Source organism: Ornithorhynchus anatinus, chromosome X3, assembly GCF_004115215.2.
Source record: "Ornithorhynchus anatinus isolate Pmale09 chromosome X3, mOrnAna1.pri.v4, whole genome shotgun sequence".
NCBI classification, from domain to species: Eukaryota; Metazoa; Chordata; class Mammalia; order Monotremata; family Ornithorhynchidae; genus Ornithorhynchus; species Ornithorhynchus anatinus.
In genome coordinates this window covers 5,577,054-5,604,018 of record NC_041751.1, presented here as the reverse complement: position 1 = coordinate 5,604,018, position 26,965 = coordinate 5,577,054, and the positions used below count along the sequence as shown (strand labels likewise).

The 26,965-nt window shown below is 45.2% G+C and overlaps 1 long non-coding RNA gene across 1 annotated transcript in view; it reads right to left on the bottom strand.

Moving 5' to 3' along the window:
- Positions 1–5,482: 5,482 nt before the first annotated feature.
- Positions 5,483–26,965, bottom strand: part of LOC103164750 — a 177,697-nt gene continuing 156,214 nt past the window's right edge. The window contains exons 4-5 of the long non-coding RNA XR_003755611.2: positions 9,599–9,670; positions 5,483–8,406 (exon numbers count right to left, since the gene is read on the bottom strand). This is a non-coding gene — a long non-coding RNA (uncharacterized LOC103164750). The remainder of the gene's footprint in view (positions 8,407–9,598; positions 9,671–26,965) is intronic.

Genomic DNA, 26,965 nt, shown 5'->3' with positions numbered 1-26,965 from the left:
GTAAGTCACTTAACTTCTCTGTGCTTCAGTTCCCTTATCTGTAAAATGGGGATTAAGACTGAAATCCCCATATAGGACAGGGACTACGTCCAACCTGATTAGTCTGTATTACCTCAGTGCTTAGAACAGTGCTTAATGCATAGAAGGTGCTTAACAAATGCCATCATCACCATCCGCAGGGCAATTGCTATCAGATTCTTAAGATGCAAAACCGTTCAGTAGAGATGTTCTTTCCAACCTCTTGAGTAGTGCTTTCACTTCATTTCTTAGCAGTCAGAAAAGGTCACGACACCTCGAAGGAATATACATCACAGGACAACAGAGAACGATTCTATGACATGGTTTCCGGGCCCCACTCTTTAAATGACAAGCCAAAGAAGAAAAGATGAAGTTAAATTTTAGTTTTGTTAAAGTACTCCATGCGGTTCTGTGTTTCTCTTCTTTTTTCTCTTCTTTTCTTTTTAGAAATTTAATCTTTAGCAGGGAGACGTGTGTTAGAAAAATATCTAATGGAGTAGTAAAAGATAACACTACGTGTTGAAGCCAGGCTGCATTATCAACCAAAAAAGGACACCTATTGCCAAAGGTAACCATAAAATGGTTATTCTCGGTAGGCTACTAATTATGTACTGGATGGTGCATATAAAAAGAAAAAGTGGCTTTTTTTATAGACTAAAGTTAGAAAATTGCATTATGGACCTAGAAATGCGGCTCCATCTCTTACAGAAAATTTAAAATTTGATCTGCATGATTGCGTTCATCAAAATAATACATTTTTCTGCCCTATGTTAACAAAAATGGAGCTCAAAAGATGTCAACTTAAAAAGATAGCCTGAAGAATCTAACCATTTAGCAGGAGGACATTAGCGAGAAGTTTATATGTTAAATTTACCTAATGTAAAATCCTCACATAAGGGCTTGCTAACCATTAATCTTTTATTATGAAAACTCTGTATCTTCTCTGACTGGCAGGCCCTGTAGCTTTGAAGCGTGTGGACAACTGCCAATCCCACAAATGGACCCAAAACCCTTACTAGGCTTGCAAAATTTTTACCAGAGATATAAAAGTAAAATAGGGCAATAAATTATCTTGGGCATAAACTGACACTTTAGAATGGCATCTGTAAGGCTACATAATGCCTTGAATTTCACCTCCGAAGAGATAATAATAATAATGTTGGTAATTGTTAAGCGCTTATTATGTGCAGAGCATTGTTCTAAGCGCTGGGGTAGATGCAGGGTCATCAGGTTGTGCCACGTGAGGCGCACAGTCTTAATCCCCATTTTACAGATGAGGTAACTGAGGCCCAGAGAAGTGAAGTGACTTGCCCACAGTCACACAGCTGACAAGTGGCAGAGTAGAGATTCGAACCCATGACCTCCGACTCCCAAGCCCCGGCTCTTTCCACTGAGCCACGCTGCTTCTCATGACAGTATGAGAAGAAAACCCAGGCAACAGGGTGTCCATTTTAAACGTTCAGATTCCCTCTGCATCAGCTCGGGCTGCTGAATCTCACAAGTTGGCCACAGCACCTTTGTTTACGAGGACCTGGGAAGGGAATGCAGTGGCTCTTGAGAAGGAGTGGAGATCCAAGCTCTCTAAAAGCTTTGAGGATTTCCACAAAAAAATATATCCCTAATTTATTTTAATGTCAGTTTCTTTCCCCGCCCCCGGCCCCCGCGCCTCAAGACTTTTAGCTCCTTGTGGCCCGGGAACGTGTCTACCAATTCTATTGTGTTGTAGTCTCCCAAGTTCTTCGTACAGTGCTCTGCATACAGTAAGGGCTCAGCAAATTCCAGATTGATCCACGAAAGGTTCCTCACGATAGTTTTATTTGCATCGGTGAACCTGTGTTAACGCACATAAATATACATTAGTGACTTCCAGGTTGCCAAAGGGCATTCCGGTGCCAATATCAGCGTCACTTTCCCGCAGGTGGGCCATTAATAATCGCAGCGATGATAAGTGCAATAACAATAATCGGTTAGGATACGTTATCCTCTGAATCCTTAAGCCACTGTATTACCAGAAGGAACTACAACCTCCAATTCGCAGAGCCATTATAGCGTGGTTAAACCAATACCGATTTCTTCCGTTAACACTGTCACCAAAAGTGTGTCATTTAGATTGAATCAGGCGATCATTTTAGCTCTCCAATCCCTTCAAAACATTTCAGGACACATTTTCCCTACACTTGAAGTTTTACATAAAGCTGTGGCAAAGACAGAGAGTTAATGGAATTGCCTATAACTCAGCATAACTCCGGAATAGTCTCAAACACTCTCCGCAGTATAAGACTCGAAGGAGAAAAATTGTGTTCCCCGTGAGACCGCTCTGTAGGCAAATCATGGGTATAAATTTCAAATGGAATAAAAGGAGAGATTGTAACAAAATCATCCACCAAAGCAAGTTATGATACATGACCCACCCTGACCAACCACAGCTGTTAAAGGAAAAGGCAGAAAGTCCTAGTGATGTTTATTGCGCATCAACTCTAAAGGTCTCCTCTTTTATTTTCAAAGCTCTGCAAAATTATATCCCTACTTTCAAGATGTCCAGACAGACACGAAAGTCACGCAGCGCCTGAAATCGTAAAAGACGGCAATAGCAGAATACGATAAGAAGTCAATAGATTATATATATATTCTAGAGAGAGAGAGAGAGAGAGTATATAGATTATAAAATGCTTTATCTGTACTTGGGCAAGGGGGCACAAGTTCACTATCTCATCTCCCATCAGGCTATGAGAGCTCAGCCTACCTTTCTAATGCTTCCAACCCTGTCTTATTTTTCTGCATGACAACAAAGACATAACTTCGAAAATGCAGGTCAAGTCATGATCCGTAATGATAGCTTGGGACCTGGCAGAAATTAGGTAGATGAGCTGGAAATGGACGAGGATGGGAGGAACCTGGCACCAGGCTGGCTTGGGGCTGCTCTGGTGCAGAGGGGATTTAGGATGACCGGAAGCAACAGGCGAGAAAATAGGCCGCTAACAGCGACGGCCAACTCCACTTCAACAAGTATCACGGATATTCCAGTTGGTGGCACGGACCCTGGTATAGGCCAGGTTTGAATCGGGGGTGCTTGGATTGTTATTTTACGCGACATGACAGTGTTCTCGCTGCAGGAACTGCTTTAAAAGCCATCGCATACAAGTGTCTCCTCCCCCACACCCAGGCACTGTTTCCTCCTTCCCATCCTCCACAGGAGCCTTCCCACTTGTAATCTCCTCTCTGTTTTGGTCATGGCTTTGAAACTTCTTCCAAGTTTTCTCCCTGATATCTGGTAGGTGCTGGTTTGGCCAGTTGGGTCTGGAGACAGAAGAGACCTACGGGCCCTCTTTTGGAGCCAGACTTAGACGTAGGTGGAATGTGATGAACGGAAGTAAACCTTTGCCTCTTTCTCCGACTACGTACTTAGGGCCACCCCTTCCTCTCCATCCAGACAGCCACTACCTTGCCAGGCGCTTGTCATATCCCCTCCATATACATCCTATGTATATGAGTTGCATCCCATATACATCGCAGATGATTACATATCTGTAATTTAGTTACTTCATTTATTTATGTATATTAATAATGATGTTGGTATTTGTTAAGCGCTTACTATGTGCAGGGCACTGTTCTAAGCACTGGGGTAGATACAGGGTAGTCAGGTTGTCCCACGTGAGGCTCACAGTTAATCCCCATTTTACAGATGAGGTAACTGAGGCGCAGAGAAGTGAAGTGACTTGCCCACAGTCACACAGCTGACAAGCGGCAGAGCCGGAATTCGAACCCAGGACCTCTGACTCCCAAGCCCAGGCTCTTTCCACTGAGCCACGCTTCATGTCGGTCTCCCCCCCCCACCAGACTGAGAGCTCCACATGGGAGAGGGACTGTTTCCCACCTGCTTCTCTTGTATATACCCTAGTACTCAGAGCAGCGTGGCTCAGTGGAAAGAGCCCGGGCTTGGGAGTTAGAGGTCATGTCAGCTGTGTGACTTTGGGCAAGTCACTTCACTTCTCTGGGCCTCAGTTACCTCCGTCTGTAAAATGGGGATGGAGACTGTGAGCCCCACGGGGGACAATCTGATTACCTTGTATCCCCCCAGCGCTTAGAACAGTGCTGGGCACATAGTAAGTGCTGAACAAATGCCGCCATCAATATTATTATTATTATTATTCCTAAAATGATGGTTCAAGTAATCCTCTTCCCACTGAGCAACACTTCATGGGTAATGAGAGGGAGGCAGCAGGAGAAAGAGCACTGGTCATCTCTTTTACCTTGAATTGACAGCACGCTTAAGGGCTCAAAATAACAATAATGCTCGTGCTACTTGTTAAGGGCTTATTGGGTGCCAACGCTGTACTAAGTGCTGAGGTAGATGAAAGAAAATCAGGTCGGACACAGTCCCTCTCCCTTATGGGGCTCACATATGGAGAACAGGAGAGGGAGAACGGGTCTTGAATCCCTATACTGCAGACAAGAAAACGGGGCACAGAGCAGGTAAGTGGTGGGGCTGGCTAGTTTGGGGATGGAAAGGGGTGAGGTGGGGGAAATCGCCAGGAAACTAAATAGCTTTTGGACGGAGGAATCCTTGCATTGTAAAAGGGCTTTCTAATATGAGCAATGGCTGAAATATCCAAACAACTCCTCCTTCATATTTTCCCTTGTACCTAGGTTTGAGGATACATGAGGGCTGAGATCGATTTGCAAAACGGATAAGCGATTGTATCCTCTGGCCAACTGTGGAAATAAGTACCAAGGTGGTCCATTATTTGAAAGCAACGAGCCTCGAGTGTAAACTTAATTATCATCTATCTTGTCTAACATCCTTTATTTTTGTTCTAACTTGGACATTTTTAAAAAAAAATCCCTGGCCAAGCTGAATTCACATGAAGTCTTTTTTCACCCAGAGTATTATGGAAGTTCTCTTCTAAGTCCCTAAAGTTAGGGAACTGGAGAGGTTATAACGGAAAGACTCGTGGACCTTTAAAATCCTACATCTGTCATCTGAAGCAAGCTCTCATTTTAAAGCAGACAGGATTATTTTTGCGTTGCCCTATTTCAAACTTGTAATTTTGTGATTTTTCTTTACCGTGTGTCTCAGGCCTTCCTGGATTTATTGCTCTTTTACAAAATTGCAGCTCACTCCACGTTCCTTATTCCTACCCTCCCGGAATATGATAGTCTCAGAAAAATACCTGCTAGAAAGTTTAGACATGGTAGTTCGACTGCAAAAGCTTCTGGGGCCATCCAATTTATATTATGTTTGGCTTAGAGGGAGCAACTACTGCTCGATTCAGCAAAAAGAAAGCACAATGACCTCTTCAGCCGGACACTTCAGCAGCTGGTCAATAACTTAAACAGGGTTTTGCTTTACGCTTTCTAAACTGTCATGGGGATAGAATAGACAACATATAAAAATATGACAGGGAGATGATGGATTATGGGTCATAAGTCTCATTTCAGCCATACAAATAAAACATCATGCTTGTGCATTATAATAATACATTTAATGGACAGAAATTAGCAGATGTTGATTGCATTCTAGTGTGCGAGGCATACCAAAAAACACAGAGGAACGTTAAAGACATTGTAAAGAGACGGTTGTTGCGTATCTGGAGAATGGACCACAAGGAACTGGGACACTGAAATGCCGATTTAGTTGTCTGGATTTCATTAAATAGCTTCATTTTTCCAACGTGGGAGATTGAAAAGTCCCGCTTTGCATTTTGATTTAAAATGAGGGCTTATGCATTTACTTCACTTTTCTAAGTAATACTTCAGACCTGATGGCAGGTCCTTCTTAAATTTAAGCTGGGCTACGCTTTGAGAGAAAAACACAATCGTAAACTATAGGTAAGTGCTATTCAGCATTTATGGAATGAAAAACACCCAGTGATAAATCGAGAAAACAAGGCAACGTATGCAAATGGAGGCTTGCGAAAATCACCTTTCGAATTCTAAATTCTAATTTAATTTCTAAATAACCAGCAGGTAGTAAAAGATATGTTAGGGGAGATTTTTTAATCACTCTACTGGCTGCAGCCTTGCCTGCCAACTTTTGGAATTATTGAAACCAGTTCTCTCACAGATGAACACTGAGATGAGAAAAGATTGGTGAAACTGAATTTTAGTCAGAAGATAAATGCTGTAATCTTTATTCTGATGAATGAATTTATGAGTTCAAAATGGAAAGCATTCTTTTACTGTTTGGTCAATTACCAATGAGGTAACCGGCCCATCTGTATAAACACCGTTTTCCACTGATGCATTTAAATGTAGATTTAGAAATTTCAATTAGATAATCAAAAGCTAATATATGTGCAAAGCCCGCGTGCATGTATGTGTTCACTGTTTATCCAAATGCACATATGCATGCATCTGCATTCAGAGCTCTATAAAAATCAGGATCCTATTTGTATTAAACTGGGATTTACCAGAAACCTCAGCTAAGAGGGTCTGCGGTCTCATCGGTGCTTGCGTAAATCTCCCTCGGCTAACCCTGTGTCACCACAGTGTCCGTGGAGGGGGTCCTTGGTGAGGTGGCGAGAGAGGATGGGCGATGGATTGTTTCGTATTTTTTTTTTGGAGCGGTTCTTCAAAGCCTCATTTATCTACAGTTTATAAATCATAATTCCTGTTTTCAAAGCCCTCTTTATTTAATCTGTGGCAGTTTCATGAAAGGATGATCAAAATCCAATTCGGTGACTACTCTGGCAAGAAAAATGTATCGTTAATTTCCTGAACGATGTTTCACATTTCTGCCTTTATCAGATCTCCGCTTAGCTCCATCTAATATCAACCCGGAGGATTCCAGCTCTGGGTCCTCTCTACAAGGGGTAGCAACTCCGCTAAAGAACAGAAAACGACGCTCCTTTGTTCCACAAAGAGAATCAGTCTTTGGGAAAGCGAGATATGATTATTTTCAGTCCAATATGGGTGGCCCGCAAGTTATGCCTTTGGGTGCATTTCTGGGGGAAGGGATTTTGGTTTTCTAATGTTCAATTGCTTATTTTACACCGAGTCCAGAAAGACAAATTTGGAGTCTCTACCTGAGGCAAGATTCCCCGGTATGAACTTTTAGATTGCGCCTGGGTTCGGTATTCCACGGGATTCCTGAGGCTGACGCATCTTTAGGATGGAAACGGAAAGTCAGTGACCTCACCTAAGTCGAATTACATAAAATAAGGGGTCCAGTGGTGCAGCCATCCTGACATTTTCGGCAGAGCGACCGCAGACTCCTATAAGAATGCAAACTCTCTAGATTTTACCTCTTCACTTTGACTAATTCTTTTTACGGCAGTCGGACCTGATCATACACACCGTGCTCGCTCTCAGAGTCGACAGTACGCTGTTCTCAAAATCCGAACTGTGAGAAGAGAGAGCGGTGATTAAACATCTTACTGTACGAGTGATTCATAACGTCACATAGCTATTACCACGACGGCCTATTTCCTCTGACCAAAGAGAATAACCCGATTTGAACCAGAAGAACCGAATAGAATCGTTAAGCAATCCTTTGCATTTTAAGCAACATTTAATTAGAAACGCACTTTACCACCAAAATGATAAAAATCCGAGAGATTAAAATTTGAGTGTCAATTATCATAAAATTCATCATTGTAATTCTTATTAAAACTCGGTGTTTAGATAGGTAATGATTTTATAATATGGCAATTTGCATAAGGAGCCCTGAGATGGCTTATTATTTCGATCCTACACAATTACAATTCCAGCTCCATACATCAGAGCTCTTAGCAATGTGAAATCACTGCGCTAATTAATAAGCCATTTACTGACTGCAGCTAGTTATTGGTGGTCCTGCAGCTGACCTTACGGAAGATGAGCCATCTCTGAAGTGCCTGTGTGTAACTACAAACATAATGATGTGCCAGGAGGGAATCATTAAAAATAATTTACACAAGCCTTCATTTACAAGATCTTTTGATAGCGCGCTTCCCCGGTGTTTAGATCCATAGTGCAACCCCTACCATTTGGAAAGTGCCAAGCAGGAGAGTGAAGGAGGATACCTAAGTGGTTAATTAAGAGCCATTCTCCCGCCACAAGAGCCTCCTGAAAAATCCCTCTGATGTCTGCTGTGTCAAATGTCTCTCACAGGCAAAACCACAAGAGGTAGCAGCCATAGCGGGCTAATTACGGGGGACTCGGAGCAGCTGAGGATGGCCTGTCAGGGAGCCCTCGCTGGGAGCACCCAAGCTAAGGCCGGGGAAAGAGCAGCCTTTTGTGTGGCCGGACTTGAGGGAAAGGAGGAAGAAGCCACCCTCACCGTCGCCGGCGATCGAACAAGTCGTGAAAGTGCAGAGGCGCAAGTCAGATGATCCCACATGGTCACGCCCTGATTCTTCACTGCTCTTTGAGAAGGGATCTGATTTTTCCCGGGAATCACATGTTGACCTCTCAAAAGAAAAGAAAAAAGTCTTAATCTGGAGCTGCACTTCCATCGATTCACTACCGGGTATTCGAACGATCTCAAGTGCATTTTCATTAAGAGAAGAATTCGTATGACACACCGATTGCTACAAGAGGTGGCAGGGAGGAAAAGAAAAAGCCAGTTCAACCTCTAATTCAACGTGTATAGGTAACATCATGCCTACAATAACTGAAATCTGGAAATAGAAAAACTTGTCTTCCCGCTCAGCGCTCCTATAGGTAATTTAATACACGCACTGAAAGATGGAGGGGGGTTGCTATGGGATGGAGGGGGCAGCGGCGTCGAGCCCGCCTCGTTGGCTTTCCGGGCCACACGTCCCGAGGCCTGGAGTTTTGGGGCAGGAGACGTGACGCCGCTGAGGGGAGGTTCGGGGAACGTAATAGCACCGCTGCACGTGTGCAGTGGGAGGGGGAGTGAGGGCGGGTGGCAATTCTCAGCAGGCAAGGCTGCCATTCTTACAAGGGAGGGGCCGGGCGGCTAAGAAGCAGCCATCTCGGCAGGGTCAGGGGTACCCCACCATTCCCCGATACGCAAGCTCGGAGGCAGTGGTTCGATTTGATTACCATCCGGAGAAAAGCCGGTGCTTAAGAGAACTGAAAATTCTTACTAACGTGTGATGCGTTGTCAGGATAATAATAATGTTGGTATTTGTTAAGCGCTTACTATGTGCAGAGCACTGTTCTAAGCGCTGGGGGAGATAGAGGGTCATCAGGTCGTCCCCATGTGAGGCTCACAGTCTTCATCCCCATTTTCCAGATGAGGGAACTGAGGCCCAGAGAAGTGAAGCGACTTGCCCACAGTCACCCAGCTGACAAGTGGCGGAGCCGGGATTCGAACCCATGATCTCTGACTCCCACCTGTCTGCTGTGTGATTTGGGGCAAGTCACCACACTTCCCTGTGTCTCAGTTACCTCATCTGCAAAATGGGAATTGAGACTGTGAGCCCCACACGTTACAACCTGCTTACCTTGTATCTACCCCAGCCCTTAGAATAGTGCTTGGCACATAGTGCCTAACAAATATCAAAATTATCATTATTATTACAGTACAGCAGAGTTCGTAGATGCGGTCCCTGCCTACGAGGAGCTTACAGGCCAAGACAGACATTAAAATAAATTACAGATACGGGAATTGGTAGAGCATAAAGGTACTTACGTAAGTGCTGCGGGACTGGGGGTGAGCGTCCAGTTGTCACCTCTCTTTCCAAAAGAAGTTGTGATTTATTGGCTTTTGGATAGAAAGAAAATGGTCAGATGATAACTCACAGATCAAGTCAAATGGTCCAAAATCAGAAATCCCTGAAAACTGCTAAAAACGATGGGCAGGGAATGTTGTCTACCGAGTCTGTGGCATTGTACTCTCCCAAGCTCCCAGTCCAGTGCTCTGTACCAAGCGAGTCGTTCGTAAATGTGGTTGGATGACTAATCAAAATCAGCCCAACAAAGTAGGTGGTTGTTGAAAAGTCCTGGAACACAAGATGAGTGTCTTCTTTTATCTTAAATGATTAAATGACAATGTTTTTATCTGATTCTGTTTTAACTGTTTCATTTTTTGGTAACTTAATAATAATGTTGGTATTTGTTAAGCGCTTACTATGTGCAGAGCACTGTTCTAAGCGCTGGCGGAGACACAGGGGAATCAGGTTGTCCCACATGGGGCTCACAGTCTTAATCCCCATTTTACAGATGAGGGAACTGAGGCATAGAGCAGTTAAGTGACTTGCCCACAGTCACACAGCTGACAAGCGGCAGAGCCGGGATCTGAACCCATGACCTCTGACTCCAAAGCCCGTGCTCTTTCCACTGAGCCATGCTGCATCTCTTGATCTGGAGTAATCTACAAAACAAACCTGAATTTTGAATAAAGAAGCCCAGGCTGTCAGCCCTGATTTCTTGCTCCAGACCAACTCCAAATGATCCAGATATGAAGCAAGATCCATACATTCAGTACAGTTAACTCCACCGGACAGAAAGAAGAAAAACGGGCCCATAATATGATGATAGTTAATGCTCCCTTGCTACTATAATGATCCACGTACAGTACCGGGATATTCTGTTGAAACCTTTTCTTGCAGTCCTCTTTCACGATAGCACTCTTGAATTTTAATATCGGATTTCATAGGAAACCCCTGTTTGCCCATCTGATTTCTGTGCCCAGCAGGCTGAGAGAATGCAACTGGTGCTTTGCAAACTTCTAAAACTAAACTATTTCCCCCAGGTGTGGTCTCAAGACCGAGGCTGGCCTATCGTTCTCAATGGAAGACGTCAATCCTCGATATCAGAATCCTAATAATATAATGATTGTGGTATTTGTCACGTGCTTACTATGTGCCAAGAACTCTACTAAGTGCTAGGAAAGAGGCAGTGTAATTCAGTTGGACGCAATCACGGCTCCACACAGGGCTCGCGGTCTTAATCCCCATTTCACGGAGGAGGTAGCTGAGAAACAGAAAATTGACTTGCCCAAGGTCACACAGAAGGCAGGTGGCAGAGTCAGAATTAGCACCCATGCCCTCAGACTCCCAGGCCCGTGCTCCATCCAAGAGGCCGTGCCGCTTCATCCATCCCTTAATGCTTTTTGCCACCTGGAGATGCCGTGGCTCAGTGGAAAGAGCCCGGGCTTGGGAGTCAGAGGTCATGGGTTCGAATCCCAGCTCCGCCACTTGTCAGCTGTGTGACTGTGGGCAAGTCGCTTCACTTCTCTGGGCCTAAGTTCCCTCATCTGTAAAATGGGGATTCACTGTGAGCCTCACGTGGGACAACTCGATTACCCGATATCTACCTCAGCGCTCAGAACGGTGCTCGGCACGTAGTAAGCGCTTAACAAATGCCAGCATTATTATTCATTCAATCGTATTTATTAATGATGAAAAGTTTACTTAGGCTTAAAACACCTCTCCTCCCATCTCTCTCAAGACCTGAACTATTTGTACCGACTTGATAGAGTGATTAAAAGCCATTTGTCTCTTTAGTACCAATAATATAGCACCAGGCGCTCAGTTCCCGCCAAAGGTTAGAAAAGAAAACCTTGCTTATTAGGCTATTTTTACACCGTTTTTTGATCCTGTGATATTTTAATCATTTTTGAAATATTTATATTATTTCGGTCAAGTCTTTGGATCTTGAGAACACATCAATGACGACGTTATTTTCCTCAGGGAACCTGCAGTCTTTCACCTATCCTCTATTTTCATAGACACAGTCACGGACACTCACTGGAGAATAACTGCCAATGCGGATGCATGTGTTTCTGTTTTCACAGATGGAGGCATACGCACCTACGTCCCTCACGTCCGTATATGCATCTAGGTGGGCGTATAAAAGGAGATATCCTTTGACTAGGAAGCTGCGGCTACAGACACTGCTAGCGAGGTTGAGAAGCGCTACGGCACAGCGGATAGAGCACGGGCCTGGGAGTCAGAAGGTCATGGGTTAGAGAAGCGGCGTGGCTTGGCGGAAAGAGCCTGCGCTTGGGAGTCAGAGGTCGTGGGCTCTCATCCCGGCTCCGCCACGTATCGGCTGTGTGACTTGGGGCAAGTCATTTCGCTTCTCCGGACCTCAGTGACCCCATCTGTAAAATGGAGATTAATAATGTCGGCATTTGTTAAGCGCTTACTATGCGCAGAGCACTGTTCTAAGCGCTGGGGGAGATACAGGGTCATCAGGTTGCCCCACGTGAGGCTCACAGTTAATCGCCGTTTTCCAGATGAGGTCACGGAGGCACAGAGAAGTGAAGTGACTCGCCCACGGTCACACAGCGGACAAGTGGCAGAGTCGGGATTCGAAACCACGACTTCTGCCTCCCAAGCCCGGGCTCTTTCCACTGAGCCACGCTGCTTGTGAATCCCACGTGGGACAACCTGATTACCTTGTATCTACCCCAGCGTTTAGGACAGTGCTTGGCACATAGTAAGCGCTTAACACATACCGTTATTATTATTATTATCACGTTATTATTGTGGCTACTAATCCCGTTCCACTACTTGTCTGCTGTGCGACTTCGGGCAAGTCACTTCACTTCCCTGTGCCTCAGTTTCCTCATTTGTAAAATGGGGCTCGAGACTGTGAGCCCCGCCTGGGACAGGCGTTGCGTCCAAGCCAATTTGCTGGTATTCAGCCCAGCGCCGAGTACACTGCCTGGTACGTAGTAAACGCTTAACAGATGCCACAGTTATTATCATTATTATCCGTCCCCAACAACCCACTGTACACCGGGTGAAAAACAAACGCCGTCTCTCACGAACCACACTAATGCACTTGTCTGTTGGTGGTCCTGTCTTTCCGACGACCCGGCGCGTGGAAAATAACATATCTTGACTGCTGCCCAATCTCAACTGTTTTAGCAATTTATCTCCCAACCGTCCTCTGCTGTATTAGACTGGGACCGCGCTTCACGTGTCTTTAAAACGATTGTTCGTTTCATCACCCTTGACGGCACGTGCCCTATTTCAGTTGACCACCAAAGAACGCTCCTTAACCCTAAACGGCATTCTGTCCCGAGCGATTTTTTCTGGTATTTGTTAAGGGCTTTCTATGTGCCAGGCCCTCTACTAAGCGCTGGGGTAGATGCAAGATAATCAGGTTGGACCCAGTCCGTGTCCCACCTGGGGCTCACGGTCTTAATTCCCATTTCACAGATGAGGTATCTGAGGCCCAGAGCAGTTAAGTGACTTGCCCAAGGTCACACAACAGACAAGTGGTGGAGCCGGGATTAGAACCCAGGTCCTTTGACTCCCAGGCCCGTGCTCCATCCACTAGGCCGCGCTGCTCTTCTAATCATGTAGTAGAAACACATCTGGAAGAACTGAGTAGACCATAAATGACTCTGGGAAGTGGTTTAAAATCATCTCTTTATGGGTAAGGGTTGTACTGATCGACTCCCAGCGTTTAGTAGAGTTCTCCGCACACAGTAAGCGCTCAGTAAATAGCATCGATTGGTTCGTTTCTTCTGGGGCACGTGCATTCATTCATTCAATAGTATTTATTGAGCAACTCCTATGTGCAGAGCACTGTACTAAGCGCTTGGAATGTACAATTCGGCAACAGACAGAGACAATCCCGCCCACTGACGGCCTCACGGTCTAATCGGGGGAGCCGGAAGGACAAAAACAAGACAACTTAATCACGATAAATAGAATCAAGACGACCACGGGCTTTCACTGAGTTTAGATCCTTTGCTTCGAAGACCTTCAGTGATATCAATGAGAAGCAGCGGGGCTCAGTGGAAAGAGCCTGGGCTTGGGAGTCAGAGGTCGTGGGTTCTAATCCCCGTGCCGGCACTTGTCTGCTGTGTGACCTTGGGCAAGTCACTTCACTTCTCTGTGCCTCAGTTACCTCATCTGTAAAAATGGGGATTAAAAAACGTGAGCCCCAAGTGGGACAGTCTGATTACCCTGTATCTATCTCAGGGCTTAGAACGGTTCTCTGCACACAGTGAGCGCTTAACAAAGACCAAATTCCAACATTATTATACCAGATGAGTCGATCTGGCAGAGGATTCCCGTGAATGTAGAAGCATATTTCGACACCAGCTTCTTGGACCTACGCCGCATTCTCATCCGGGAGCTCCGGGCCCGGACAGAATGGAACGACGACGTAGCTTTCTTTGATCCGAGGGTGACAGGGAAAGGGTCAGTCAAGGGCACCTTCAACTCTCCTTTGCCTGACAATGGCAGCCTGGAGGAGCCTAAGGAATTTGTTGAACTCCTCAGGGCAACAGTTGCCGGAGTCCAGTCCGCTAATGGGACCGACCGCTTTTGTGAGGCTTACTAATAAGAAGTTGCTGCCTGTACTTGTCTTGTATCTGTCTAGCTGGAGAGATCGTATCTGCCTGACTGTGTTTTCGCCCGAAGCCTTAATGCGATTAGGAGAAGGCATGGTTAAAAATATTCTTCGAACGTCTTGTCAGCTAGGATCTTGTCAGCGATGGAGAGTAGTTTAGATATTCCAAAAAAATACCGAAGAGTCAGTCCTGTCTGCTTCTCTAGTGGAAGCCCAGGTGTATTTAATCAATTAACTGGCCTGTTTGAAGTCATTCTAGTCTAGAGATCAAGGCTCATTCTGTTTCTTCCTCCACATTATTTCCTGGATCTGTCCTTTCCTCTCCATCCAAACAGCCACCATGCTGTTCCGGGCACTTGTCATTCCAGCTTGACTTACCGCCTCAGCGTCTTCACTGGTCTTCCAGCCACAGTCTCGCCCCTCTCCCGTTCATATTTCACTCACTCTGGGGCCTGGACCGTTTTTCTAAATGCTATATCCTGCACAAGTTGCCCTCGCCCCTCAATAACCTCTGCATCAAGGAGAAGCCCTTGAGGATTTGTTTCGAGACATCCGATTAGGTCTCTGTCCCCCCTATTTATCCTTGCTCCTCTCCCCACTCCTCCTGAGGTAAAACTCATTCTTATTCTTAAGCTAACCTACTTTTCCCCCTACTTGGAAATCCTTCAAATTTGACAGATCACAGCTCTTCCGATTTTCAAAGCACCTCGGCAATCACATCTCCTCGAGAAGGCCTTCCCTGATTAACTTAGAGTCTACTCTGCTGTCCACTCACCAAAGCATTTAAGTACCCACAACCTCCAAAAACACTCTGTATCTATCTTATATACCTTATTACCTTAGCAGTAATTCGTGTCCGTATCCCATTTTCCTTCTTTTTTTTTTTTTTAATGGCATTTAAGTGCTTAATCTGTGCAAAGCACTGTTCTAAGCCATGGATAAATACAAGTTAATCAGGTCAGATATAGTCCCTGTCCCACATGGGACTTACCTTCGAAGTAAAAGGGAGAACATGCAATGAATCCCCATTTTACAGATGATGAAAAACAGCCACTGAGAAGTTAAATGACTTGCCCAGGGTCACACAGCAGGCAAGCAGCAGAGCAGGGATTAAAATTCGAGTCTTCTGACTCCGAGGCCCGGTCTCTTTCCACCAGGCTGCACTGCTTCTTCCTATCTGTTTACTGTTACATTGCACTCTCCCAACTGCTTAGTACAGGGTTCTGTATACAGTAAGCACTCAATAAATACAACTGAAAGACTGAATAATATATTTCAGTGCCCATTTCTCCCACAAGAGTTGGACCTCCTTGAGGACAGGAATGGCTTCTAAAATATATTGTTTTCTCCCAAGCTCTTAGTCCAGTGTTCTTTATAAAATAAGAAATACCGACGTTTGTTATGGAACGGATGGAGTAGCATGTCTCATTGTTCTACAGATGGGTCATCGACTTCTAATAATGTTACAAAATGGGGAATGAAATTAAGGGATTGGCCAGTGACAAAATCTAGCATTACTGGATCCTATACCTTTTTAGGACAACTGGAGGATATGAAACAATACTGGAAGCTTTAAAGAATTCTAATTATATGTAAATGCCTACCTAAAGCAATGTAATCTTAATATATCTGGTGATGCCAAGAATTACCACTTATGCATCTGAGGTGTCCCCTCTTCTCCCACTCCATCATCCCCTGCCGATAACTGCTCACGTGACGCACATGGGAACCTCTTGGTGATTAGAACCTATACCCAGAGCTAGCCGGAGAATCTGGGTCAACTCTGTCATTAGAATTCCCCCATCCTGTCCCGACTCTAAGGCCCTAGAATGACTCCACCTTGCAACACCTTACCTAGATTTCCACAAAACACCCTCTTCCACATTCATGGCATCTATTCATCTGGGATGACTTCCACAGCTCCCTTTATGATTGTATTCTGCTCTATTTAAGCATTTCCTATGTCCCAAACGATCACTGCGGTAGATATGGCAAACTCAGACTAGACACAGAACCTGTCCCACACAGGGCTACAATCCACCAGGACCCTCTCTCCCATATTTTCTCCACCAAGGACATCCGCCGTAGAGAATGCTGAAGCGATTGGTTGCATGGTCTCACTGCCACTAATTCTCCAGTTGACCAAACTCTAGTACAGTATCACGCACAGTTTGCTTCCTTCAGTCCCGCAGTCCTCATTCCCTAAGCCTTTTTCCTGCACTCTGGCAATGGAACGGCCATGGAAGTCTACCTCTGCCTTCTCCCTCCGTGACTTTGTTTAGGGCAAATTCCACTACTGTTGGACCCTTATCCCACTCCGCTTTCTCATCTGAGCTTGGGTTCGCTGCTCGGAACGGATATGAATTCCTAACAAATAGAAGAAAGACTGAGCTCCTCCTCTCTCCGTTGCCAGGAGTCGTTATCAAAACACATATAGAGATCACCAGCCAAAGCCAAGAAGAGAGAGAGCGTAGCATCAGAAATGAAAATAAAGAGCCAGACGATTGGTAATCAGATGCAGTTCAGATAAGCGATCTAAACACGGGTAATTACCCAATCCAGTGAAATCCTCTGTGTCATTCAGCTTCCGAGAAAGGGTTTACTCATCCATTTTCTGTGAATTAAACTTTTTGGATACAAACTATTTGGAAACCCTCAACTATTTTAGAAAGTTAACAAAACAACAAAAACAGAGTGAATCGGACTGAGCCCTGAAGGACTGACTTAGTGTTTGTAAATGTATTTAGGAAATTGAATTCATCAGCCACAGGTATCTAAATGGAGGGCGTTTTCCAAGGGAAACATGGAGGTAAAGTATTCTCCCACTTCTGCCTGCTCCTTCCTTCTTCTGACAGAACTAAGGGTAAGGCAACATTGAGGCGCGATAGTTCCGTGGGAAGGGGCTGATAGCAAGGAGAAGATGTGTAACTCTACCCAGGTTCCACTCAGATTTCTCTCCATTTCCCTCATGGTCATCTCAGCTGGACAGAGTCAGTATTTCTCCTCCCACCTCCGACCGGTTGACTGAGATTGTCGACTCTTCCTGATAACACTGGAAGGAACACAGGCGGCTGGGGTGGCCATAGCGAAGAAAAATAATACTTATTGTATTTAAGTGCTTATTCTGTGCCAGGAACTTTACTAAGAGCTGGGGTGGATACAAGCAAATCGGGTTGGACAAAGTCCCTGTCCCATGTGGGGCTCAGAGTCTCAATCCCCATTTGACAGATGAGGGAACTGAGGCACAGAGAAGTGAAGTGACTTGACCAAGTCACACAGGAGTCAAGAGGCGAAGCAGGGATTAGAATCCATGACCTTCTGACTGCCAGGTTCATGCTCTATCCACTATGCCATGCTACATCTCAAACAAAGGAGGGAACTCAGCCCTGAACATCTCATCCCAACCTATGACACTCCCAAGGGATCTGGCTAGAAAGGCAGCACCGTTTTTCCCTAGACAAAGCAAATATATATATATATATATATATATATATATATATATATACACACATATATGTCAAGTTTTAAATTTTGTCCTCCAAATGATTCTCAAACGTATGTATGTGTGAAGTTTGCAAGCCCCACATCAGTTATTTTGAATAGTAAATTGTCCACTTTAAATTGTCAGCAGTTCAGGAAGATTAAGTACTCTCCAAAATGGTTAATACAGTGCCCTGCACACACAGTAGGAGCTTAAGAAATACAGCCGATTGCACTGGTAATAGTGAATTTCAGTTTTGAAACATTTCTGTAGTTTTAGTCCCTTGGGTTCAATTTGAACCATAGGCAATCAAGTTTAGACCTGCCTTTGGACATGAAGCCTGGATTTGAGTAGGAGGTTATAGAGAAGATTTAAGAGAATAAGTTATCTTCATAAATTACGGATTTATACTTAAAGCGAGAAGCAGCGTGGCTCAGGGGAAAGAGTCCGGGCTTGGGAGTCAAAGGTCATGGGTTCGAATCCCCGCCCTGCCACTTGTCAGCTGACTGTGGGCAATCACTTAACTTCTCTGTGGCTCAGCTACCCCATCTGTAAAATGGGGATTAACTGCGAGCCTCACGTGGGACAACCTGATTACCCTGTATCTACCCCAGCGCTTAGAACCGTGCTCTGCACCTAGTAAGCGCTTAACAAATACCAACATTAAATAGTGATCCCTATGTTCCTGATAAACACACAAGTGATAAACTTTCTTCAAAATCTTATTTCATAGACAACAGCCACTTCTCCCCAACTACTTGTTTTTCAGGGAGAAACGGTCCAAGACGTGGATACCATTCCGGGACCCCCAGACTGACCGACTATACTATGGTTGAAAATTAGTACGGCAATTGTACTATTGTTGAAAATTAGGGCACTGTGGGCAAAATGATCATTCTTACCCTACTACGACTTCGGAAGTAGAGGGTAGACAGAGAGGAAGTGTGGACTGTAAACTCCTTGAAGGCAGGGATCGTGCGTCCACTTCCTCTACTGTACTCCCCGATTACCCGTGCATCTTGCCCAGATGCACACACTTTTCAAATTCGATTTCTTCGTCTTCCGCTACAACACTACCTCCAGCATACGTTACCCACTGATTTACTCATAACTCGAAAAGCCAATATAGAGAGTAGAAGAAACTCTGATGCTGAAGCAAGGAGGGGCAGATAATAGTAATAATGTTGGTATCTGTTAAGTGCTCACTATGTGCCCGAGCACCGTTCTAAGCGCTGTGGTGGATACCAGGGGAATGAGGTCCCGCGTGAGGCTCACGGTCTTCACCCCCATTTTACAGATGAGGGAACTGAGGCACAGAGATCAACAAGTCAGATCAACAAGTCTATGCTGAGTCTAATAGCTCTGGATCACTCTGACCCTTCCCTTTCACTGACGGTTCTCCAGACCACCTGAATACCGCTTAAGGCCGCAGAATATACTGTTCTCTGTGAGTGCAGACGGACTTCAAGACTGGCAATTACAGAGGAGCTGCCGAGATTACTTTATGATAGTCACTGCTATTAAGTGCTTTTTGTGTGAATGAGACCAGCATGCCTTCCCACGTCTCTCTGAAAGGGATCTTACAAACCAGGAAGTTTAAAGGTAATTTGATAAATACCTCTACTTGTTGGGGTATTTGTCTGACAGACAGAACCGCATGTATAACCTTCTCTAAGACACCAACGTGGCTACAAACTAAATGCTTTCTTTTTCAAGTACAAGCATGTCCCACAAAACCACACTATTAATCTGGAGAAGGGAGGCAGTGCCTGTCTGCCTCGCCTTAAAAAAAATAAATAATTAGCTCAGTTCCTTTAAAATAATAAACAGGAGTTCCTGTACTTGAGAATCTTTGTCACTGACATCGCGTAGAAGCTTTTGATCCTTTGTTCTTCGGTTTAACTGTGACAAGATATTGGCAGTGGCAAAGGCCGAATCCCGGAGAAAGGGAAAAGAAAATGTCGTACGGCGCAGCAGAGGGCAGTGTCCTAAGGCCTGGGAGGAAAGAGCCTTACAAAAAGAGATGTTTTAGGGGTGCAACCGATTGCTGTCCCCCCTCCCCTGTTGGCCGTAGGAAAGGAAGTGATTTCTGAAACCCGACCTGGCAGTCAGGCTGGTGTGACTCCTTTCTTTCCTGGTGGCGAGCACCCAGGCTGTCACAGTGGCCTGTGCTATCACTTTAAAGATTCTAAAAAACCAACTCTCTTCCTTTTTTTAAATCTTTCCTACGAAAAGGGGTTACTGAAGAATAAATTAAAGTTCGTCATTTGGAATGGATGAAATCCTCAGCTTCGGCAGGCAGCTTCAGCATCCCGTGACAAGATAGGAAGAACCGGGGAGGAAAGCGAATGCCTTCGAAGCACTTCTGTGGGGCTTATTTCATTTTATTTCTCTTAAACTGTGGTCTTAAAGAACCGTTCGCATGAATGGGACCTGGCCTCCTCTGGGTCAACAACACATGAGTTTACCTTTGCATAATTCCAATCTATTTCAAAAACGTATTAAGCCAAAAATAATCCTAATTTTCTCAGGAATGCGAGGTTTCTAATCACGACGTCCGATAAATGACAAACATATATTACCAAAAAAATACTCAATTTGGCTTCCTCAATAACGATGTCTGCACGGTCCTGTCATTTATAACGGGGTTAAAAACATTTACATTTCAGACAATCGATGTTAAGTGAATATATTTTAATAAGTAAATATGTCATCAAATGCTTCATATTTTCATGCGTTTTCATCCTGTCACTGGCTTAATTTGATTCAGCCATTTTTACTTTACTTTTATTTCCCTTTTTATAATTAGCATTCAATTCAGGCTCTTTTAATGAGATGAAAATTAAAGTTTCCACTTTTAATACCATGTTTTCATGCTTGCCACGCTTCAGGAGTTTTAGTGAATAAACATTGGTATCAATGGGTTGGCAGCAAGTGCTTCCTTAAAGAGGGCCATGAAATTTGTTGAAAAAAGCTCCTGTGCCGTCAGTCTTTGGAGAAATGTGAAAATAGCAGGACAGAAGAGCGAAAGAACAATCCGTCTCATAATCCCACTCTCTTCTCAGGGAGAAACAAAATGACCCTTCCATGATGCTTGCCCATAATACACACATGTGCTTGTTTTCCAGGAAACGGGTGCTTTGTACAATATCTATTCTCATTTGGCATTTTGGCTTGTGCAAAAGGAAGGACCTTACTCTGCATTCCCAATTAGACCCTTTGAATCTTCCACTATTCATCCCCATTACGAGGACGGCTACGTTTCTAGTTGGGCACTGAATTCGTAACGAGGAGCGTTGCTCCGGTTGATACCTGGCTCTGCTCAAGCACAGAGCGGTTTCACTTCATAGTTCCCCAATTTGCAGCTGGGAAGTCATCCTTCGTCTAGGAAACGGAAGCCGCGAAGGCAGATTTTAGTCATTTGAAGTAGAACAAAACTTCTACAATTTGGGTAACGCTCAAATGACACCCGGGCAAAAACTGAGCGGCGGCTTATTTCCTTAGACCTCAAATGAAAAGAAAGGGACTTGCGACTACAGCTCCCACCCCTTCCATCTACTAAGAGGTTTTAAAGGCTAAATAAGTGGGCTACTTGTCAAAAAAAGGTGTGAAGCTACATACATCTCTGAGCAGAAGAATTGTAACTGCAGCGTGGTTGAGCCTGTTCTTTTCTGGCCGAAAGCAATGTGCTTTCATTTAAGGATTGTGGTGTTGGGAATGGTGCAATGACTTTGCCCGGAGGTTTCAAAAGGGCCATCCAGGAACATTTTATTTCCACCGCAAACTTTGCTCATTGTTAGTTGAAAGTTTTTCTGAAGGTTTGCAAGTGGATTTAGGGGGAAAACAAAAGGACTGAAAAATGGAAAGGCCACATGAAATGATCTCTTAATAGGTTTTAAATATTTCAACAGAACCAAACAATAATGCCATCTCAATTCTAAATTCTTATTGAATCCTGGAAGAAGGATTTTTGCAAAGGCCTTTCTTCCCAATAGTCCGGGCAAATCATCTCTCCGGGTCATCATTCAGAAATAATACAAATATTTATGAATCCTCCACGGATTGGGGTGACAAGCCTAAACCTCCTTGCATTTTTTAGATGTTTTAAACAGCCACATGCTACTAATTGAGTGATCTTCTGGGTCCATACGGCATTAGCCGCTCACTAGATTTTTATGAGAAATCTAGAAGCCAACTCTGGGTTGTAACACAGAGAGAGAGATCTCAATTACTCATTGGGACAAATTTGATCATTCAGACAAATGAGGCTGTAATTGTCTAGCTGGATACAGAATAATTTTCATCACAGAATTATAAATGATCCAGGGGAAGCCTTTCCTTTTAGTGAAAATTCCAAGTCCCGCCAGTTCTCCCGAAATCTGATCTGCGTATCGCTAGAGCGGAGAAGTAGCCGGCTCACTCCTCGGGAACCTGATGCCAGATTTACATGATATTCTGTGGACAACAGGTATGACAGTGTGAAGGCAAAGACAACGAAACTAAGCAGGTGCCCTCTGTGGCTCATGGCCACCGCGGTCCAAATATTTTCAATTCCACCAACGGGAATTTGGTAACTAGTATTTTCCGAGCATTTCAGTGACCGTCTCCTTGAAAACACAGGCTGTCGACGCCTCCCGTATGAGCTCGGCAAGCACGTGATTGACAGCGGATGGCTATAAAGAGGGGGAGAAACTCTACCCTGCCCCCACCCTTCCTATGAGAAATAGTCTCTGGTGATGATTCTAGACTTTCCGGACTCTGAGGAGTTCCCTGAGACCACCTAGAACAGCATGGGGGGTTGGATGAGTCAAAGATGCGGGTGTGGGGAGGAGAAAAATTTGGCAAAGCCTTCTGACAGTTGGCCCAGAGTTTCTGGAACCCTAGGACGCGTTCAGAGGGGAGAAGCGCTGTAGGCTTCCCTAAGACATAATTCTGTCCGCTCCCAGATTGCTGAATGACCCGTATGAATGGGATCAACCCTTGTTCCGTGGCCTCGTCCTGTTGGCTCAGAAGGGTCCAAGGGTTGCCTAATCATCCCGTCTTTGAGTGACGCAAAGCCTGCCTCCCTGCAGGAAGGAAAGCTGGATGAACCTGGCCCGCAGCTGCTCGGAACTAAAAGCTGGCATCCCTCGGGTACCGCTCAAAAACCATTTGGTGTGAGTCTGGGGAGGAACGTCACACTCGCCCCGAGTGGAACTACTAAAGAATGGGGTTACCCATGACACAAGCTCCTACGGCAGGCAAAGACGGCTCCCCTTGACTCTTTTCGTTAAAGTGATTTGGCAGAGTTTTAGGTCGGGTAAGGATTGGCTTTACCAACCTCAAAACTACGAGCCACGGCAAGCCACTTACCGAAAAACGAAACCACAGCACTACAACCCAACAGAAGTGGACCGGAAAAATGTTTTCTGCACTTAAAGCTGCCTGGTGTTTCCAACGGTTCTTTGCAAGAAAGGACCATTTCTCTCTCCTCGCTTAGAATGCCATCGATTAGGAGTTAACAGCAATCGGCTTGTTGCTAAATCCTGTCAGTTCCACCTTCACGGCATCTTTGAATTCACCTCTCCCTTCCACCCAGAGGGTCACCGTACTGATCCGAACACTGTATTACTGTCCTCACTGACCTCCCTGTAGCCTTTCTTTCTCCTCTCCGGTACATATCCCGCTCGTTCCACACACATCTCTCCACTCCTCGACACCTTCCGGTGGTTGCCCACCCATCTCGGCAGTGAAAAGAAACTCCTTCAAGGCACCCAGTGGGCACTCCCCCTCCTACCTTACCCTGGCTGATTTCCTACTACAACCTAGCTCGCAAACCTCACTTCTCCAACACCAACTTATCGTATGTGGATCTCACCTGTCTTACCATCACACCCCGGTCCACATCCTCCATCTGGCCCGGAACTCCCTCCCGCTTCATATCTGAGGAACCGCCTCTCTCCCCTTCAAGAAGAGCAGCGTTGCCTAGTGTATAAAGCACAGGCCTACGAGTCAAAGGATATGGCTTCTAATCCGTGAGCTGTGTGACCTTAGGCAGGTCACTTTACTTCGCTGTGCTTCAGTTAGTACATCTGCAAAACAGGGATGAATAATAATAATAATAATAATGATGATGATGGCATTTGTTAAGCGCTTACTATGTGCCAAACACCGTTTTAAGCGCTGGGGGGAGGGGGGGGGGTACAAGGTAATCAGGTTGCCCCACGTGGGGCTCACAGTCTTAATCCCCATTTTACAAATGAGCAAACTGAGGCCCAGAGAAGTTAAGTGACTTGCCCAAGGTCACACAGCTGATAAGTGGCGGAGGCGGGATTAGAACCCATGACCTCTGACTCCCAAGCCTGCGCTCAAGACCGGGCTCTTTCCACTGAGTCACGCTGCTTCTCTAACACTATGAGCCACACGTGGGACATGGACTATGTCCAACGAGATTATCTTCTACCTACCCTAGAGCTTAGTACAGTGTCTGGCACAAAGTGAGTGCTTAGCAAATACTATAAAAAAAACCAAACCTTCTAAAATTGTATCTCCTCCACGAGGCGAAGCCCTCCCTGACTACTCACCCTATTAGTCCTCTCCACCACCTATACTTCCGGGTGATCGCCCCCTTAAGCACTTCGATGCCTCCCCTCCAGCCCCACAGCACTTCAGTGAAGAGAGCCCGGGCTTGGAAGTCAGAGGTCATGGGTTCAAATCCCGGATGCGCCACTTAGCCGTGTGACTGTGGGCAAGTCACTTAACTTCTCTGTGCCTCAGTCCCCTCATCTGTCAAATGGGGATGAAGACTGTGAGCCTCACGTGGGACAACCTGATTACCCTGTATCTCCCCCAGCGCCGAGAACAGTGCTCTGCGCATAGTAAGCGCTCAACAAATACCAACATTGTTATTATTATCCTTTACTCCGTCGTTTTCCTTAGCTGTAGCTCATTTTAATATCCGCCTCGCGCTCTAGACTGTAAGCTCCTTGTGGGAGGTGTCTCTCCACTTCTCTGTGCCTCAGTTAGCTCATCGGTAGAATGGGGATTGAGACTGTAAGCCCCACATGGGGCAGGGTCTGTATCTACCTCGATTTGCCTGTTTCCACCCCAGTGTTTAGTACAGTGGCCGGCACAAAGTAAGCACTGAAATACCATCATCATCATCATCAAACCAAAGCTAATTCCCCATCGCAGTTAAATAGTCATGTAATGTCATTAACACAAATCAACAGTAGACAGGTAGCGTAGTGGATAGGCCACGGGCCTGGGAATCAGGAGGTCATGGGTTCTAATCCCAGCTCCGCCACTGTCTGCTGTGTGACCCTGAGCAGGTCACTTAACCTCGCTGGGCCTCCGTTAGTTACCTCCTCTGTAAAATGGGGATTGAGACCGTGAGCCCCATGGGGGACAACCTGATTGCCTCCTATCTACCCCAGTGCTTAGAACAGTGCTTGGCACACAGTAAGCGCTGAACAGATACCATTTATTATTATTACTACTGTGTCTACCAACTCTATCGCATTATAGTGCTTAAGTACAGAGAAGCACTATAGTACACTGCAAGCACTCTGTACTTAAGTACAGAGAAGCAGCGTGGCTCAGTGGAAAGAGCACGGGCTTGGGAGTCAGAGGTCATGAGTTCGAATCCCTGCTCTGCCACCTGTCAGCCGTGTGACTGTGGGCAGGTCACTTGACTTCTCTGGGCCTCAGTTCCCTCATCTGTAAAATGGGGATTAACTGGGAGCCTCACGTGGGACAACCCGACTACCCTGCATCTCTCCCGGTGCTTAGAACAGTGCTCGGCACATAGTGAGCGCTTAACAAATACCAGCGTTATTAAGTACAGTGCTCTGCCCAGAGTAAGCACTCAATCAATATCACTGATGGATTATTGTGAGAGTTAAGGGCGCCCGATATCTGCAGAGACACTGGAGCTGAAAGGATGAAATAGGAGAGTACAGCAAAGAAAAGAGAAAAATTTGGTGCTAGGGGAAGCTGCAAATGACTACCTGCTGAGTGCAGACTTGCTCCTTTAATGTCTCCCCGTGTGCTTGTATAAGAGCTTAGCTTAGGCCAGAGGAAGAGAGATCCGGGATAGTTATTTCTCAAGTAGAAATTCAAGAGTTTTGAAAAGCTGGCAGGTAGAAACTTCCCTGGAGACACGACCTTTGAAGCATCGGGATGGCTAAATTCCAAAGGAATGGCTCATTTAATTTGGTAGGAGCAAATCGCTTAACATAGCCATCCTGCACACTGCGCTATCGGTCCAGCCGAGAGATTTATATTTATTGATACTTCTCTACAGCACCGATGGGCTCGGAATGCAGATTGGCCTTTAGCCTTGTGCTCCCTCCAGCCAATCCATCTCTCGAGCTCCACAGTGATGCTCATAAGGAAAAGAATAAGAAATGAGGACTACGGTTAATCAAGATTGAATTCTGATTTAAAGAGACAATGCATCCCACACTTTTTGTTTTTAATTTTCCCTTCTACAGATTGATCAGGGAACGGCAACATCATTCAGTAGCCCTACATATGTTAATAACAGTGAGATTTTTGGTGAATTCTTTTTTAAATCCTTCAACTGCATTCACTGGAAATGTACAAATGGACTGAACCATCTCGGAAACTGTAACAACATTAATAATAAACATACTAAAACCGATCCTGCTTTCAGTGCCATACCTCCATAAAATGTCCCAGAAAAGCAACCGTAAGCAAAATGGCATTAATTCTAAGAAATAACTGAAAAGACTAAACCAAAAAAGCAAAATTATAATAATAATAATTTTGGTATTTGTTAAGCGCTTACTATGTGCCAAGCACTGTTCCAAGAGCTGGGGTAGATACGAGGTAATGAGGTTGTCCCACGTGGGGCTCACGGTCTTAATCCCCATTTACCGATGAGGTAACTGAGGCACAGAGAAGTTAAGCGGCTCACCTCAGGTCACACAGCGACAAGGGGCGGAGCGGGGATTGGAATCCACGTCCTCCGACTCCCAAGTCTGTGCTCTTTCCACTGAACCACACTGCTGCTCTATGTGGAATTAGCCAAAGACAACAAAGTCATTATTAATCGTACAAACAACCGGAACATTCCACACTGAATGTGAGATGCACTCAATAGAAAGTGAAGGGATTTGGTATCAGAAGAGCCCGTCGATGGGCAGGGGCCGTCTCTATCTGTTACCGACTTGTACATTCCAAGCGCTTAGTACAGTGCTCTGCACATAGTAAGCGCTCAATAAATACTCTTGAATGAATAAAGAATGTGATGGTATT